At 48.2% G+C, this 18,886-nt stretch overlaps 1 protein-coding gene across 1 annotated transcript in view; it reads right to left on the bottom strand.

The window, feature by feature from the left end:
- Window positions 1-18,886, bottom strand: part of CTDP1 (CTD phosphatase subunit 1) — an 826,403-nt gene that overhangs the window by 715,148 nt on the left and 92,369 nt on the right. The window lies entirely within an intron of this gene.

Raw genomic sequence — 18,886 nt, 5'->3', positions numbered from 1 at the left:
CTGGTCCCGTTTTTATATTCGAGTGTATTTAGGGTTTTTTTGATACATGCCAAAGATTAGGCATGTTATGTGTTTTCCCCTAAAAGCTTAAACGAGGGACACCATTTAACGCTGGAGTCCAAGTGAGTCTTTCTTGGATTTGTTTCCATCTGATGCCCAGTGTCTCCACGAGGCTAAACCTGCAACAGCTACTGGTAAGCAAGTGTGATTGTGGTGGCAGGACATGGTCACTGGTTTTTGGGTATTTTGGGATTGACACATATACTGTGAAGTGTGTTCCTTTTTGTTTACATAGGTGCAGAAGCGTGGAGGAGGGAGCAGTCCCCTTTTATTCCAACAGGGGTGGAAGACTTGGTGTCTCCTCAAATACCACCCTCTTTCCAGGTCCATCGGCACACTCATAGTTATTGTTCTGAGTGGCATATGGGCAGGGGGAGTGGATTGGTGCATACTTCGTTCCTGCAGTGTATGGGCTGAGTGGGTGGAACCCAACAGTTAGCATGAAATTCCTTAAGCCGAGGAAGGTCACTGTATGGCCTTGAGGGCAGGGGTGATGTGGTCATGTCTGCTCAAGGTTAGCACTTGTTTTGCAGCAAAGTTATGGATCAATTGTAACTTGCAAGTTATATTTTCTTGGCAGTCCTATGAAGAGCCCATTGGCAGAGTTGAGCAATAACAAGACCAGAGCTCTAGATGCAAGTACACTATCGAAGAACCCAAAGTGAAGGAAGATCCTGCTTAGATTCACATGGTGATGAATTCAGTTTTTGGGCACTTTGATAACTTGTATTTGGAACAGCTATAGTCTATGATCACACCTACCTTATTTGCTTCTGTAGAGGTGATTGGTATCCAGAGGGCAGACGGTGGTAGGGTTCATAATTCCCACAAGACACAGTTAACAATCTCTGTTGAAGTGTAGAACTTAGTGATTCTGCAGAACACCAAGTGTCTTGTCCGTAAGCACTCACTCCTGAAAGCTCAAGATCAAATGTTTTTTCAAGCCTTAAAACGACCCCTTCATGCCCAACATATTAATCCGATAGACACTACCGTTAAGGCACGGCGTAAATTAGGACAATTGACGCATAAATCACCATTATACACCCCATCTCTGCCTTTGGCGCACCACCAAGCGCTGTCAGTCACGAGTGAGACAGTAGGTATGTCCCTATTACAACGGGTGGGCATTGTACAGCTGGGAAATCTATTCCACGAGAATAAATTCATAGAAATTGAGGAATTAACTTATGTGCAAAACAAATCTCAGATGTTCAACTTCACATATTACAGGCTGAAACGGGCTCTGAAAGAACATTACCCCGCCTTCCCGAATGAGCCAGAAAGACGCCTTGCAACTAATTATTACTTCTCAAGATACATACCATCTAGTCTCGAGGCTATACACAGCGGCCCAGGCGGATTTACCTCATTCCACTGACAAAGCCATGGGGCGATGGAACTCGGTTCTCGAGGTCCCGCTATCGGAAAAATAATGGCAACAATCGTGTGCTTTGATCCAAATTCTCACTCCCAACGGGAATCTCAGAATAATACATTACAAATTCCTACACCAAGCATACTATACACCTGCCCGCATGTGTAAATATGGGTTACTGGACGAAGACCGATGTAGGAGGTGTGGAAGAGAAGGGGCTGATTTTATACATTTAGCCTGGTTATGTCCGAGTATACAAGATTACTGGATTGAAGTATTCACTAAACTGTCTGCCATGCTAGAAACAGAAATTGTATGTACTATACGTGTGGGATTACTAGGTATTGCGGCCCAATTTAAGGCCACCAAACGTAAATTCTGTGTTGTATCCTTACTACTGGCGAAGAGACAAGTTGCGCAATGTTGGAATAGCTCTAAAAAGCCTACTGCATCAAGATGGTTGAGTGACATGGCCAGCTGCAGGGATAAAATTTTAACATACGAGGAGGAACTCCCGGCGAAATCCCGGCCCAAAGACTTTTGGTGTTATCTGACAGATTATCTAAACGCCAGGGTGGCGGGAGGGGATGAGCATTCTATGGCTGAGGTGCAGCCTGCGTAAGTCTTGACTACCGGTAAAATGTGCATCATAGCTCTAGCTCCGAGGTTGTGTTCTGTATATTTCGGATTGCTTTATTTTGCTAATTTCAGAGTCTAATGGTCTAAGTTTCCTAGTTACAACTGTGTGTTGTGTTATTTTATGTATATCACCAAAATACAAACACTATACAAGACCCAACTGTCTGTTCCACACCGCCGGATCACATACGGTCGACTACTGATATATGCTATTCACTTGATGCTATGTACTTCATGTTGTCGCAGCCGGCCCCAGGGTTGTAGGCTCATGGCTGTGTATTTTTTCTTTGCTGCAATAAAGGTCTTGGAAAAAATTTAAAAAAAAAAAAACCTATTGGTTCCAGGGAGGGTGGAATGACCATGCCTTTCATTTACAACTGTGCATTCGCAAGGTTGATACCATTGGGAACATACTATATGTCGGGACTCTCCCTGGGACACTCCCAGAGCGATGGAAGTGATATTTCAGGTGTGGAGAGCGTCTGTACTGGACAAGGTAAGACAAAAGGATCATGCAGCAGACTCCCCTGTTGAGGACGAGGGCTGAGCCAGACTTCGCGGCTGGATGGCTTCACTAAATAGGCCCTTATCGGTATTTCCCAATTAGGAGATGTCTGGCGAGGTATTCATATGTAGTCGTTCCAAGACTTGAAAGAGGAGTTCCATTTACATTAATCTCAGCTCTATAGAGACCTACAGCAGCGACACGCACAATCGACCCTTGTGAACACTATAGAACACACGCCCTACCCAGAGTTCAGCTCAATGGAAGCACGGCTGCTTCTGGAGCGTTAGGTAAAGGTCGAACCTCCCATACATATAGATCATTAGTCATTAACTCACCTTATTTGTTCACTCCTTTGAGGGCTAAATGTGAAGCATGGATAGGCCTACTGGAAGATGGAACAAAGTCCTTATGTAACCAAAGAAGCTGGAGAATTCCTCCAAGCTGCAGTTGATTCAACTCCATTATTTGAACACTGCATATGTGACCCCAGTGAAGTTATGGAGGGCCCGCAGGTGTTTCTTGTCCTCCTGTGCAAACTGTGGTGAGGAGGTGACGGACTTATGTGGTCTGGACTTTCTCTCTCATATCTCACTATTGGGGATCTGTTTTTCATAAATTGTCACACGTTTTGGAGCAGAGCAGACAGCACACATTGCCCTCCTGGGGTTGATGGGGGGTGAGGGGGGGCGAGGGGTTTAGTCTGTGATTGAGGTGGGAACCAGGACTGCAAAGAGGGATATTGCTAGATTGTGGACTTTGGCAATCCCCCCCCCCCCCCAAGATGGCGGACTGGTGCAGGCGAATGGACGGGTGCCAAAATGCAGGGGACCATATATGCAACAAGAAGCTGTTAACATAAACATAAGAAAATCCGGGGGCGATGGTAGAGTTTTTCTGGCCTGGATTGACCCTAAACATACAAATGTGTATTATCTGTTGTAAGCCTCACATGACTATATGTCATACATGCTACTGATTATTTTTTGATAAAGTTAAAAATCAATACAATCTGACTCTTTATTATATTCTTGTAGTTATGTTGGGGTTTTGTTATTTTCTTTTAAAGGGCTACCTCCCACCCCCTTTGCGCCTCCTCCGTTCCGCACACATCAGCAGACTCTGCTAGGCCTGCTTCTGCACATAGGGCACATCCACCCTTAGGTATTATAGTCGCATATGTACGCCCAGCTCCCACAGTGCATCTAGATCCCAGTCAGCATAAGGAAGAGGGTCAGAATTCTAGCCCTGAATGTCAAGGGGCTTAACAACCCTATCAAGCGGAGAGCTATCCTGTCTTACTTAGAGAGTTCAGCAGCACATATATATGTTTACTGCAAGAGACCCACCACCTGCGCAGCAACACTCACAGACTACATTCCAAGGGCTTACCACAGCAATATTTCTCCTCCCTTCCCACCAAAACAAAACTGGAGTAGCCATCCTCCTATTCCGCAACTTTACAGGGGTGGTGAGAGCAAAGGTGTCCACGATCAGGGGGAGACTCCTTGCCCTCTCCATGACCATCGGGCCACACACGCTCACTCTGGCTACTATCTAGGCTCTTAATGAGGGCCAGGAGGTATTCCTTCGCAGGGCGGCTGCAGATTTAACATCCTCCCTAGACCGACAAGTACTTACAAAAGGAGACTTGAATATAGTGTTTGACAGCTACTTAGACCGCTCAGCTCAGAGACAGGGTCAGTCTGAGGCCTTGTCTGCGGATGGACAACAGTGGCTACACAACCTGGGGCTAGTAGATATCTGGCGTCACTTCTACCCTGGCACAGCGGACTACACCTTCTACTCCCCTGCTCACAAGACATATGCCAGGTTGGACTACTTTCTTGAGCCACAGTCCCTTCTCTCTTAGGCACAAGACTTATCCATAGAACCAAGAGTGTTGTCTGATCATGCAGCAATACTTACATCGTTGTCATTTCCTCCTACACCTCGGCCATCATATTCTTGGAGGCTTAGGGACACTCTCCTATACCGCCCTGAGGTTTTGACATGCTTAACCAAGACGCACAAGGATTTTTTTATCTATCAACGACACCTCAATAGTAGTCTTATGGGAAACACTTAAACTAGTGGTAAGGGGTGATCTGATCGCTACGACCTCAGCAAATAACAGGGTGTGCAGGGAGAAAAGAGAAGAGCTCTCAAAGTGGGCCCTGGAACTAGAAGGAATACATAAACTGACTGGAACCCCATGGGTAAGGAGACAGGTAGAAGCAGCGCAAACCTAACTAGCTAGCTTAGACCTGGATAGCGCGGAGTACGTAGCCCTGCGCCTGAAGAACCTGTTCTATAAGGGGAACAGATGTGGTCGCCTGCTGGCCCACAAGCTACGCGCTCAGCACCAGGCAGCGACCGTTCAAATGATCTGCGACACTCAGGGCGCCGAGTGCATGCAAGAAGCAGCAATATCCCATGCGTTTAGAGATTTCTATGCATAGCTATACTCAGCGCAGCAAATCACAGAGCAGAACTCCTACGCATACCTTCAGGGGATAAAGCACTCCCACTTAACGACGGGCCAGGCTTCCTCTCTAGACAGCCCTATCAGTGTCGTCGAGGTCATATCAGCCAAAGCTCAGCTCAAGCTCCTTAAATCTCCAGGCCCGGATGGGCTCACTGCTATTTTTTTATAAAACATTCTGCTCCATCTTGGCTCCGGTACTGACCCGACCCTTTATTGCTATCGGAGATACCGCCTACAATGCTCCTAGCGTCAGTCGTCGTCATCCCCAAGCTCGGTAAGGACAGGCGATACTGTGGTTCCTACAGGCCTATATCCCTGCTGAACATTGATCTTAAGATTTTCACCGCATCTTGGTGGCCAGAATAGGGCCGTTAATGCTGGGATTAATAGACCAGGATCAGGCCGGTTTTGTGGCATCCAGGCAATGTAGCGACAACACTAGGAGGCTACTCCACCTTCTGGACAAGGCACATCGCCAGTCAGTGGAGCGGGCGGTGTCTGTTGATGCCGTAAAGACATTCGAGAGGGTGCACTGGCCCTTCTTAGAGGCCACACTTGAGCGCTTTGTGGTGGGGAGCCGATTCCGGAGATGGATATTCAGCAGCTATAGGCAACCCTCGGCCACAGTCCGGGTAAATGGCTTCATGTCCGGGTCTTTGCCAATAACAAGAGGCACAAGACAGGGCTGTCCACTTTCCCCATTGCCGATTGCCCTGTAGATGGAGCCGTTGGCACAAAGGGTGCGAGATAATCAGCAGATCACGAGGTTTCACTTTGAGGGAGAGCGCAAAACCATTAGCCTGTACACGGATGATGTAAATCGCTACACTGGAAATCCCTACGACTTTGGTGCCGGTTTTCCTCGCTGAGCTGGAGTATTAGCGGCTGCAGCAGGGTTTAGAGTTAATGTGACCAAATGTCAATCCCTAGGATTCTCCCTGAGCCCACACACTGTCGCTATCCTCAACCAGGCCTGCCCTGTCCGATGGGATAAGAGGGCCATACCCTACCTAGGTATCAAACTGACATTATCCACCTCAGAAACTGTCTCTTTGAATTACACTCACTTGCTGGCTAAAGTCAGTCATGATTTGCACCGCTGGTGGCCATTTAGCCTTTTCTGGCTGGGTCGGGTGGCAGCCGTCTAGATGTGCGTACTACCTAAAATTTTTATTCCAAACTGTGCCAGTGGACCTGAAACCCCACCCCCCCCACCCCACCCCACGAACAAGGTACGTTGAAGCAAGTTCAAAATGAGTTCCTCTCCTTTATCTGTGCGGACAAAAAAAAATAGGATGAATAGATATTTGAGCTTTCGGCCCCCTGGGAAGAGAGGCCTGGGGATCCCTGATCTGGTAGGCTACTAGAGAATACCCAGTTGCATCCATTGTTAGAGTGGGTCCAGCCGGAATCCGAGAAACATTGGTTATTCATGGAGTAGGCATTAGCTGGCCAGTACCTGTGGAAGATTCCCTTTCTTCACAGCGATTGCCGACCTCCAGGACTCTATGAATTGCCAATCATACGGGCCACCCTAAAGACGTGGGACGCAACTGCTACATGCAGTGGACTCGCCACCTTCCCATCGCCGCTCACCCCTACCACTTACAACCCTGAGTTCACCCCGGGCCTAGACGTGGTGGCCTTCAGACACTGGGACAGGGAGAGACACAGATCGATAGGCCATTTCTTTGACACTGGGGGCCCTCTCTCTTTTGAAGATTTCCGATCGGATTTTGCAATGCCTGAAACCGAACGTTACAACTACCAGCAGATACACCACTGGATTATGCAGCCTCTGATACGCAAGGGAGCAGGGAGGAGACTGACCCCGTACGAGAGGTACCTACTATCCAAACAGTCGAAGAAACGGCTTATCACGGAGCTCTACCACATGCTACACCCCTGGAACAGCCGACTAAATCTGCTGGTCAGAGGAGATGGGAAACGGAATTGGGACGGACACTATCCCCCAAAGAATGGGGAGATATTTTTTACAGGGCCAGACATGCAGCCAAGAATGCGACATACTGGTCCTGCCCCCCCCCCCCCCCCCCCCCGCTCCACCTCTGTTATGGGACTGCTACACTCACACTGTACTAGGAACGGATCCTAGATGAGATTGCCAAACATGTTGGGACTACAATGTTGCACTTCCCGGTATATGTATATGTAATCCTGGACGCTTCGGACATGCTTACATTTCCCCTCATACCTCGCAAGGGAAGGCAGATGGGAATAGCTCTGAGGGCGACACTACAGAATACATTATCCTACTGGGGTAAGAACAGAACTCCCACACAGGCTATGGTACGTGCTCGGTATGGTGCGCATTTCCTTCTCGCTCCAGGGAGACGGGGCCTCCTTTGCGGAGTTGTGGAATCCCTTCATAGCCCTGCTATGCTCGGAATTCCGCGAGCTAACCTGCCCCAAATACCTGCGACTGCTTCGACTCCCGGCGCTGCAACAAGCCCAGCCCCAACTCTCTACACATTGTTACATCCCAAGCCATAAAAACGTTTTCTCTTATCGAGGCCGACCGGGGGGTGGGGGTGGGGGGGTGGGGTTGTTCTCCGGTTTTCTTCATGATGTGTTACATAGTACTGCAAATAGCTCTGGCCCACAATTTGGGCTACATTTTTACATTGTATACATGTTGCCTTGCATATTGTTTGGACAATAAAAAGATTTAAACCTAAAAATCAATACAATCTGGTGTATTACAACAATGTAAGGAAAAACTTCAAGAAGTCAAAATAAAAGAAACTAGAGGAACAGGGAAAATAGGTTTTAGTTAGAGCCCCCACAAAAAACCAAATTCCACATATTCCAAACAACATATGAGAGGGAGTGGATAAGGTCATATGATTTATTCCTTTTCAACAACTAAGGGCTGTATACCATAGAAAGCCACAGATCAGGCATCGTTCTTTTGCAGTTCAGAAAAAAGCGGAAGAACTGGTCTAGTGCAGGTACATGGAACAAAGCCCACCCTTTACCTCCCCTCAGGTGTGACGAAGGAAATAAGTATTAGAAATGGACCATTTCTGTCTTGATACTGATGCATAGGTACACACCCGAGAAGTTTTTCTTTACAGTAATTAATTTGGGGTGAGCCTATCACAGGTTTATGACCAAATGAGAGGTTTGAGGGGTGAGGGAGCTAAACACACAATATCATTCAAAATGAACTGTGCTACTAAAAATATCGTGTTGATGAAATCCAAGTATTGAATGATTCTACTGAACAATACATATTGGGGCTACAATAATATTGGGGCTAACTATTCATTAAAAGTGGTGTTTATGCCAAGCATATTGAAGTTTCTGGTTTGTCTAAGAACCGAAAATGAATTCCAGAACCTACTTAAGTCTTTAAAAAAATGAGACATAGGGGCGTGGCCAAGTAAGATGGTGGAGCGGTTGTGAACCGACTCAGCTCCGGACCCCACCGATCACTAAATGTGCTTGCCAGCGACCTAGTGAGCGAGCGACTTACCTTCTAGACGCCTGCTGACTCCCGGGAGCTGCCTGGACTGCGGGAATCAAGGGAATCAACTGAGGACCGCGAGAATGGGTCCTCGAGGCTGAGCGGCTTCAATCCCGGGCGCATCGCAAAATGGTGTAGGGGGTCGAGTCGAGGCCCGTGGCCACCCACCCCCCGCACTGGAGGGGCTCCTTGACCAGGCGGTGATATGCGGCCAGGTCAGCCCGTGCCAGCCTGTGCGAACAACCTGTCAAGTCTGGTGAGTGCGGACAGTCCTTGGTTGGCGCCATTTTGCGCGACCCACATCGCTAGCGGAGCAGCAGGAGCGCTGTGCTGAGTGAGGAGCGGCAGCAGGGGGGCAACTAGAAGTATAAGAGTGGAGCGGATTGGGGACCCCCCATCTGACAACCTGAGCAGTTCTGCACTATTGAAGACACAAGGGGAATCATTCCATGTGGGTTATGCCTGACCCTAAGATGGCGGCGAGGAAGGGACAGGCACTAGCAGCGGCTTTGAAATTGGGGCCTTAATTGTGAGCCAGCAAGCAAGACACAACGAGAGGGCACAGCGATCAGCTCTTTAGAAGGGAACCCACTAGAAGCCTCCAGCACGACGGGCCCACCACTACTTGTTCTTAAAGGGATCACCAGCAGTCATTAGGCAGCAGGGGTCCAACCCCACCACGAGGGGGGAGCATACATCTGAATAAGTGGACTCCAGTACTTGTTAACCAGCAGGAGTATGACCCCCCCCCACGAGGGGGGAGCACATGTCAAGATCTAGGCTCACGCCAATCACCCGCTTCTAGCGAGCTCTGGAGGACCCTGGTGACTTTGACCACGCACGTGCGAGGCGGTGACCTTATGCCGCCCAAGAAAACCACCAACAAAGTCTCCCTGTTCTTTAAGGCACCTGAGAAGGCCCCCACCTCAGAGGAGGACGCCCAACTGCATAATATGGCGCTCACACGAAAGGCCCTTGTGGCCACTCTTCGCGACTTCAAAGCTGAGCTATGCTTAGAGATCAAACAAGACCTACGGTCCTCAGTGGACCAATTGAAAGCTGACCTCACCGAGAAACTCACCACCCTCTGGCAGGATATGGACGCGGTGGGAACCAGAGTACTGGAGGTGGAGGAACAAACGCAAGACCTGGTGACGGCTACTTCTAAAGTACAAGAGTCGCACCAAGTGCCTCAAGTCCAGCTTCAGCAAGTAATGCTCAAGGCAGAAGACTTGGAGAACACCACTTGAAGAGAGAACATTCGGATTCGAGACTTGGAAGAAGGGGCGGAGGGGCCCGATCTGGAGGCGTTTATAATAGGTCTCTTTGCAGAACTTCTCTCCCCACAACAACTGAACATCAAGCTGGACAGGGCCCATCGTGTGGACACATTACAGACGGGGAGCCGAAAGCGACCAAGGGATGTTTTGGCCAAACTCCAATCCTTCAAAGCGAAGGAAGCCATCTTGTCTGCTGCCAGGAAAAAGAAAGAAGTGTCCTTTCAAGACCACAGATGTTCTCTCTATCAAGATCTAGCCCCCGCAACTTTAGCCCGAACGGCAGACATTGCGACCTATCACCACCAAATTGCAAGATGACAGCATTTGCTATCGCTGAACATTTCCCTTCGGCATCGCTTTTGAACATGGAAATAGACACATCACGTAACTGAACTTTGACGGCCTCCGCGTCTTGGGGCTACCTTTACCGGAGGAATCCCCTGCCCCAAGAGCCTCGGCTAAGGCAGTGTTACCCAGAAGAAGTTCCAGACCTTGCACACTGTCACAAAGAACCGATGAAACAGATGCATCCCACTTGGGAAACTCGTCTCCATTTTGTTGCATGACCCCCAAGATATGCAAGTGCTTGACTAATCAACCAGGAGTTGACGAAGCTACACGTGGAAGCCATCCGAGAATCAAGGGGGGCGGACTGGCAGTGCCTGAAATATGACCTGATCACTAAAGACTCTGAGGTTTTTATTTTCTCCCACTCAGTAACATACTGCTCACTAGTGAATATGGCTTTGCAATCGGGGGGTGTGGGCCGTGCCCGTTCTACCCACAATTCCTCCTTTTGTTCCTGGAGGATGTCCGAGCTGATGACCCGTTGGTCCTCTGGCCACCAGTTTTTGGGGAAGTTGGGGGAATTTTTTTGGGGGGGTGGGGGGGGGGGGGGGGGGGGAGTGCGGTCCCGGTGGTGTTTTTGGGGGTTTGTTTGAATTTTTCTGGCTGCCAAGCTTATTGTAACATGGTCGGGGGTGGGGCAGACTGGAGGACATTGCTTTGTATCATACTGAGAGAGGCCCGGATTGTGCGGACGAGAAGCGTGGGCCCATATGGGGAGGGAGGAGAGAGTACCTTGCCCAATGGTTAATGTAGCCTCCTGGAATGTTAAGGGATTGAACTCCCCCCAGAAATGCCAGACAATTAGGAAATTCCTCACTGACCGCAAATTTGATGTAGTGGCATTGCAAGAGACATCTCAAACGAGCTGAGGTCACTAGGCTCCCTCATTGAGCATATCCGTTGATTTATACATCATCCTCCACCACTAAACACAATGGAGTGGCATTACTTTTTCAGCCCGATGCTGTCAAAATAGATCGGGAAGGGGGACTATTAATGGTTAAGGGGCGGATGAAAGGCACGCTTTGCACATTGATCTCAATATACGCCCCCAACTCAGGTCAATATACGTTCCTCTCCAATGCGCTTGACCAGATAGGGGGATTCGCGGAAGGTCCCATTATACTTATGGGGATTTCAACTTAATTTGGCATGGGACCATCGACAGTACCCGTGCTAACAGGTCGGCTATCAACACCTTTTCTAACGGGGTTAGACAGAAAATACTTGCTCTTGGCTTATGCGATGCCTGGCACTCCATTCACCCTATAACAAAGGACTGTACACACGTCTATCAGTCGTACTCCAGAATAGATTACATCTTCATCAGCCAATCCCTGCTGGGGGCTCTCCAGGCAGCGCAGATACTCCCGATATCAGTTTCAGATCACAGCCTGATCACCTTGGGCCTTACCTGGAACGGTCCTATTAATGGTCCTCCTAGGTGTTATTTCCCTTTAGCACTTACACGGGATGCGGTTTCCAGGGAGGAAGTAAGGGCTGCCATCGTTGACTTCTTAACACACAACATTCCCCAAGACACATCCCCGCAGAACACCTGGGACGCCTTTAAGGCAGTACTGAGAGGGAAATGCATTCCACTCAATTAGATCCTAAACAAACAGAGGACGAGGGAAATAGAGATAGTGGAACAGGCACACAAAGCTACACCAACACGTGCCCTACAGAGACAACTCACCGCACTCCAGGGTAAACTTCGGTCCATCTATGAGAATCGAGCGGAGTACACATTGTTAAAACTGCGCCAGTCATCCTTTGCACAGGGCGACAAGGTGGGCTCACGTTTGGTACGTCAACTTAGAGTAAAGAGGGAACGGGAATTTATTGGGGGGATACTGGATCAACGGGGACAACTCACACACTCTGACACCGTTAAAGCTAACATCTTCAGGAATTTGTATAGTCAGCTCTATCAAGGTACTATTCCCGACAATGCACTACAACAACAATTCCTAGATGAGCTCCCGCGGCTCTCCCGCTCGTCGGCCGATGCATTAGACTCCCCTATAACTCAGGAAGAGGTTCGGGACGCTATATCTAGACTCAAACTACATAAAGCTCCCGGACCAGACTGCCTCACGGCACTATTTTTTTAATGTTTTTTCCGATGAGTTAGTCCCTCATCTCACGACTCTATTCCAGGCAATAGCATCAGACGCATGAGTTTCGGGCTCTATGGCTGAAGCGGTGATCACGGTAATCCCCAAACCTGGAAAGGACCCGTATCTCTGCGGCTCATATAGACCCATAGCGCTTCTAAATCTTGACGCAAAGCTATATTCCACAATCCTAGCAGCGAGGCTTGAAAACCTGATGCCAGAGCTAATACATCCTGACCAATCAGGGTTTATAAAAGGCAGGCAAACGCATGACAACATCAGACGCACCATCCATTTGATTGAGAAGGCTTCCAGGTTTAAAATTCCTGCAGTATTGGTGGGTTTGGATGCGGAGAAAGCTTTCGACAGAGTGGACTGGGCTTTCCTCTTTTTAACTATGCGGAACTTTGGTTTTGTAGATCCTTTCCTATATATGGTAAAGGCCAACTACCACCTCCCTACCTCCCGAGTCATGGTCAACGGTTGTCCTTCCCCCTTTGCCCTGAGCAGAGGCACCCGACAGGGGTGCCCACTTTCCCCCCTCTTATTCACCCTCAGTATTGAACCCCTGGCGATCAGGGTCAGATCCAACTACAAAATCCGAGGCGTTCCCTTTAGCGGGTGTGAGCACAAGGCATCTTTTTTTTGCCAATGACATACTTGCTCACTCTGTGCAAGGAGAACTACGACGGTTTGAGCAAGTGGCGGGGTTTAAGGTAAATTTATCCAAATCCTCAATACATAACTTTACCCTCCCTGCTGCTGAAGTGAACAGATTGAGAAACCAGACGGCCTTTCAAGGGGCCAAACACTCTTTACTTTATTTGGGAGTACAACTTACGGCCAAGATAGGCGATCTATACAAGGCTAATTACCCGCCTTTGGTGGCACAACTTCAGCAAGACTTTAAAAGGTGCTCGCCCCTTTACATTCTGTGGCTTGGGAGGATCAACGCAGTTAAAATGACAGTGCTGCCCAAATTTTTATACCTGTTCCAAGCCCTACCCATCGATCTTGAGCGAACTCTAATGCCGCTTCTTCACTCGTTCACTAAATTTATTTGGCAGGGAGGGCGGGCGCACCTGCCCCATCATGTGCGCAGACGTCCAAGGGAGATGGGAGGACTGGCTTTAACCGATTTCACTTTATACTATCATGCCGCACAACTACGGTTGGCAACGGAATGGTCAGCGAGGGAGTCAGATAAGCACTGGCTTCATATGGACCGCTCTGTGGTGGGAAGATCTATATGGGATGTCCTCTGGAAGCAGAGGGGAGACATGAATACGCCTACTCGCACAACCTTAACCATTTGGGACAGACTCACGTGGAGGGAGGGTTGGACCTCATTTCCATCCCCTCATACACCCATCCATTTTAACCCGGCATTCCCTCCGGCGCTACAAGAGGGTCCTTTCGACCGCTGGAAAGAGGAAGGGTGCCTCAAACTGTCTGATATGTTTCATAAAAATGAGGTTTTAACGTTTGAGAGCTGTAAGAGGGAATTTGCAATCCCCCAGAGTAAATATTACCACTATCTTCAGCTTAAACACTGGATTACGACCCCACACGTTTGAGAGGCGGCCACTAAAGACCTAACTCTCATGGAGAAGTTGGTGATCTTCAAGGCAGATTCCATGAAAGGCACTATTTCAGCACTCTATGACATGCTATTGAAAACTTTACCTTCTCCGCAGGCTCAATACATGACCTTCTGGGAACGGGTCCTGGGTAGTGACGTAAATGAGGTAGAATGGGTACACGTATGGAGAGACATTACCAAACATAACAAGTCTAAGGAATTCAGGGAAGCGGACTACAAGACATTACACGATTAGTATCTGTACCCTACTAAGCTCCGACAAATCTTTCCTGATGCCTCAGATCTCTGCTGGCGGGGATGCGGGTTTCAGGGGATTTCAGCCACATATGGTGTGATTGCCCGAGGATTCGGGCTTTTTTGCGATGAGATCCTATCTCACATCAAAGACATGCTAGGGTACCCCGTTCCGACCACCATAGACTTTGCTCTTCTTGGTGTGAGGGATCCAACTTTAGAACACCAAACCAAAGCCGACAAGGCGATCATGTGGACATGCCTGGTGGCTGCCTAGCTCACCATAGCAGCTGCTTGGAAGAAGACAGAAACCCCAGCGATGTCATTGTGGCACGCCCGGTTGTGGAGGATTCTTTCCATGGAGAGCCTGGCAGACATCTTTAGAGCTAACTACAGTATAAGGGTTTCGAACTCAGCTGGGGTCCGTTGGTCGCCTTTCTATCCCAGGGACTACGCTCTGCAGTCTGTCCTCCCTCTGTGCAGGCTATGCATCTTTTTCAAATATAAGTTGCCCCTAGATTATTTTGAAACGCCGCGGCCCTTAATATACGACCTGAAGGAGTACTTCGCTGCTCACTCTACACTGAGACAATGCAGTAATACCTCAAGATTTTACTACACAATCTAAGTACCATCGGGATGGGGGGGCATTGGGGGGGGGGGGGATGAGGGTGTTTGGAGGACAGGTTCTAGGTTGGAGAACTTCCTCAGGGTTATGTTTTCTCAAAATCAGCATCACTCACTTTGTTCGGGGGTGTGGTATGACCTGGGGCTGTATGAAGCTGAACCCAATATAGCTGACTGTTTTGCAACCCCAGAGCCTGCGCGCCCTTGGGTAGAACTAATGTCGATACTTTTTGTTCTGCTTGATGCTTAATTAAAAGAATTTTTGAAAAAAATGAGACATAGGTTGGAACTTAAGTAGGGTAAAACCTTTTGGAAAGATCAGAGTAACTTTCTGAATCAATATCATGGTGATTGCATGGACCCGACAATTTCACTCACCGTCGCTGTGAGAAGTAATGTAGCCCGCCCATTGCTTACTATTTGTGGGCCTGTCTCTTATTTGCTGCCTCATAATAGCCCAGAGCCTGTCAATGTCACTTCCTGGTCTTTCATTTAGAGCATGGGTCAAGTAATGATTGATGTAGGTTGATTAGTATCCTTACACTGTCCATCCATGCTGTTTTTTTTTATCTTACCGTTTGTTAGATCTTCCCCTACCACCTGTTGCTTCTCCCTCTCCTACCCCATACCCGGTGTCTGTGCTGCCCCCCACACATGCCATAAGAAACAAAAAGTACTATGACGCGACCAGAATTGGCGGTGTCATTGCGCTTTTATTTTTTTAACTATCCCACTTTTCATACCGCCATTTTTTCTTTTTTTAACAAGGTTACCCATAAGGTTAACCATATTTTTAGGTGGAGCCTAGCGCAGCGCGCATGCGCTGCTCTAGGAAAACGACCTCTTGGAATCACTCTGGACTTTGCACACACGCGTGGTTTTTTTTTATGTGCATGTTTTCAATTGGTCTTTGTGTGCGTTTTTATAGAAAGACAGCACGCAATTGTGCAAAGGCGGGTGCATGTGCCACCTATCCCAGGGAATGCATCCGCCCACGGCCTACTGCTTGCGGTTACGAGCAGGGGCGCCATCTGTTCTGCCATCTGTTTTTAACTAGCGCAGCGACCACTCGCATGCTTGTTTTGAGCCTGTAAAATCTCTGGAAGCTGAGAGGTAGTTCTGCTCACAGACCTCTCCTGCTCAGCTGTTTCCAGGCTCAAGCCCAAATGATTATAGCAGACAGAGGGCTTGCTCCTTTAACCACAATGAATGACTGTCATATCTGATGATGGTGTATTATCCTGAGTTAGGGGACAAGCACGCGTACTGCGGGGAAGAAAGTCTTACTCTGGAAGTGTGCCTTTAAGTCTTGCTCCGCGTGTGCCCAGTCTCTGGTGGAGTTCAGAGAGCCTGGAATCTGATGATGTGGTGCAGATGAAGAGATCCGACTGCTACAGAGAGCTCCAAGGGCAGCAACGGCTGTCACTTCCGGCCCCGGGCAGTTGTTTCTCCTGCTGCTCTTTAGCATGGAGGTGGGGGAGGACAGCACATACGAACTGTCTGTGTGAACTGCACCCTCAGTGTTTGGGGTTCCTGTTGTGTGCGAAAAATACAAGATTCTCACACAAACTAAGTTTGGTAAACTAACTAAAGAACATAGGTCTTTAAACTGGGCTAGTAAACAGCTGTATTTGGCAACTGCACGATTGTGCGCTAGTGTGATATACTATGCAAGATAAGCAGATAGCGGGATGAACTCCGAGTGTGCGTGTGAGAACCGGGTGCTGTGGTGTGAGTAAACTACATTCTAGAGAACAGAGGTCCCTATTTTGGAAGGAAAGATACATATGTAGAATAACCATATGCTGAATAGGTAGTATGTCTTTTGTCCAGCCGGACAAGAATTTATTTGTCTTATAGGTGCATTCATAAGAGTTTGTTTCAAGACAGTTAATGACAAGTGGGCACAGCCGTGACCTACAACCACAAGACAAACCCACGAAAACAGAATGGCCAAAGGCAGGGTACAAATGTGTCTGTATGCTTGTAATCAGTAAAACAGACTTAAATCCGTATTATTACACCATTGCACATTACAATATTGCTCATTCACATTGCATATGGCGCTATAGGTGTCGACGACGTTTCAATGCCACTATTACACACAAGGCATCATCTTCAGGACAGTGGGATAAATCATTGTTGTCTTAAAAAATAAATTGCACAATGCCTATATCGCATTACTGTATACACATTACACAAAGGGAAAAAAGGGGGATAAAAAGATAAAACGGGGTAAATGTAGATCCTGCTAAGCAAATAATAATGACAACGGTGACTGTTTGTGAGTTTAAAAATTCCACACGGCCGGTGACTTGTTTGGTGACATTTAAGAAATCACGGTGCAGAAACGATGAGGTCCAGGTGTTTAAAACCAGTGAATCTTGTCAAGCTGCATCGATCGAGAATGCAGACAGTGCTTTTACGGTGACTACTGAGACAGGATGCACTTCAGTGACAGGCAAAGCGGTCTTGTGAAGAGGTGGTGTCTCCGTGATTGGCAGCAACCCGCAGAGATTAATCTTAGCGGGACAATGAAAGAGCGAAGCCCGAGTGGGAGCAAGTTCGGCAGTGATGTCATGGTGGGGTGTAGGAGCGGCAATGTGATCAAATAGCCGGGTAGCTTGTCCGGGTGAAGCCCGAGTGGGAGCACGTTAGTATAGAGTCGAGGCGCTGTGAAATTACAATGCGGTTGGTAATGTGACTTAGTCGTGCTTAAACGTCTGTGTGTGCTTCTACATAGGTGCAGAGAAACCTCAGCTGCTTACGTGAGAAATGTAAAAACCAAGGAGCGCGCTGGCTCAGGGTCGGTATCAGGCGGCAGTACGGAGAGTGTTGAGACCTGGGAACCGCAATGGCCCACGTTTAGGTCTGGGGCAACAGTCGGCAGATAACGACCTGGTGAGAGGAAGGTGGTTGAAATTAAAAAATTAAAAAGTGTAAAGGGGGGGGAGCTCGGGGAATCGTGTACACGGCTGAGCGTATTTACCGTGCCAATTCTATGGTCCAACCTGTGGGCAGTGCTTCCGCTTGCATTTATGGTGCCGGATCGCACCGTCTGAAAGAGTAAATAGCCCTCAATTAACTATAGGTACAGCATGAGACCTAGGCTGAGGGGGATATGAAGTGCAATGCGTATTCCACTTACTTGCAAGGTGGAAGGCGAAAAGAGCTCAGTGGCTCATCCAGCAGCACGGTGGCGAGGAGTGACGGTGTGTTGCCGAGCTTCGGTTTAAGGGTTGATGGAGTGATGGAGAGTGAAAACGGACTGGAGCGCTGCAGTTGGAGTGGTTTGGCCCGGATTGGTGGCGGCCATTTTGGAACGCGAAACATTAAATAAAGTGTCATGGAATTGTGAGTTGAAATGAGTTCAGGCGGCGCAGGTGATCAGAAAGTGCCACACATAAAACTGTGAACGGCGCATGTGACTGGTTAAAACATTTTTAGACATTTATTTAAAAAAGGGGGGGGGGGTTTAATACCAGGGGCACCACATATGTAACAATAAGGTAAGGAGGTCCAATCTGGGTGACTGGAATGCCCAGAGCAGTGGTACAAGGGTATCATTACAGCAGAGAGGTTCAGTCCTCAAGGCGTTTTAGTCCACTTCTAATGCTATTAGTCCTTAGGATCCAGTGCAATTCTTCCTTGTTTAATAGCAGGGAAACATCTGCTCCCCTAGGAGGGGGTTTTATCATGGATATTACAGTCCAGACCAGATCTTTTTCCACTATGTCATTTTTAAATGAAGTGGTCCACAAGGGGGGGCGTTGGCTGTTTTGCAACGAATTCTGCTGCGATGTTGGCTAATCCGGAGTTTTATCTTCTGGCTTGTCTGTCCTACATAAATCAACATGCAGGGACATAAAAATCGCATAGACCACATTTGACGAATTACAGTTTGAAAAATACTTTGTCAAATTTGATGTTACCATATTCAAAACTTTTTCCTTTGATTGTTGAGTCACAGCAGGCACAACTTCCACATTTGGTATGCCCTGTGAGAGTGGGAAGACCCCATGCATCGTTGAGTGTGGTTTTGAGTGGTTGATGCGGAAGGGATGCACGTACCAAGTGGTCCTTTATGTTCTTAGCCCTTATAAAGGCGAACATT

The sequence above is a fragment of the Lissotriton helveticus genome, chromosome 4_1, assembly GCF_964261635.1.
Source record: "Lissotriton helveticus chromosome 4_1, aLisHel1.1, whole genome shotgun sequence".
Classification (NCBI taxonomy): domain Eukaryota; kingdom Metazoa; phylum Chordata; class Amphibia; order Caudata; family Salamandridae; genus Lissotriton; species Lissotriton helveticus.
The sequence above is the reverse complement of the archived record's forward strand: the minus strand, read 5'-3'. Positions and strand labels throughout refer to the sequence as shown.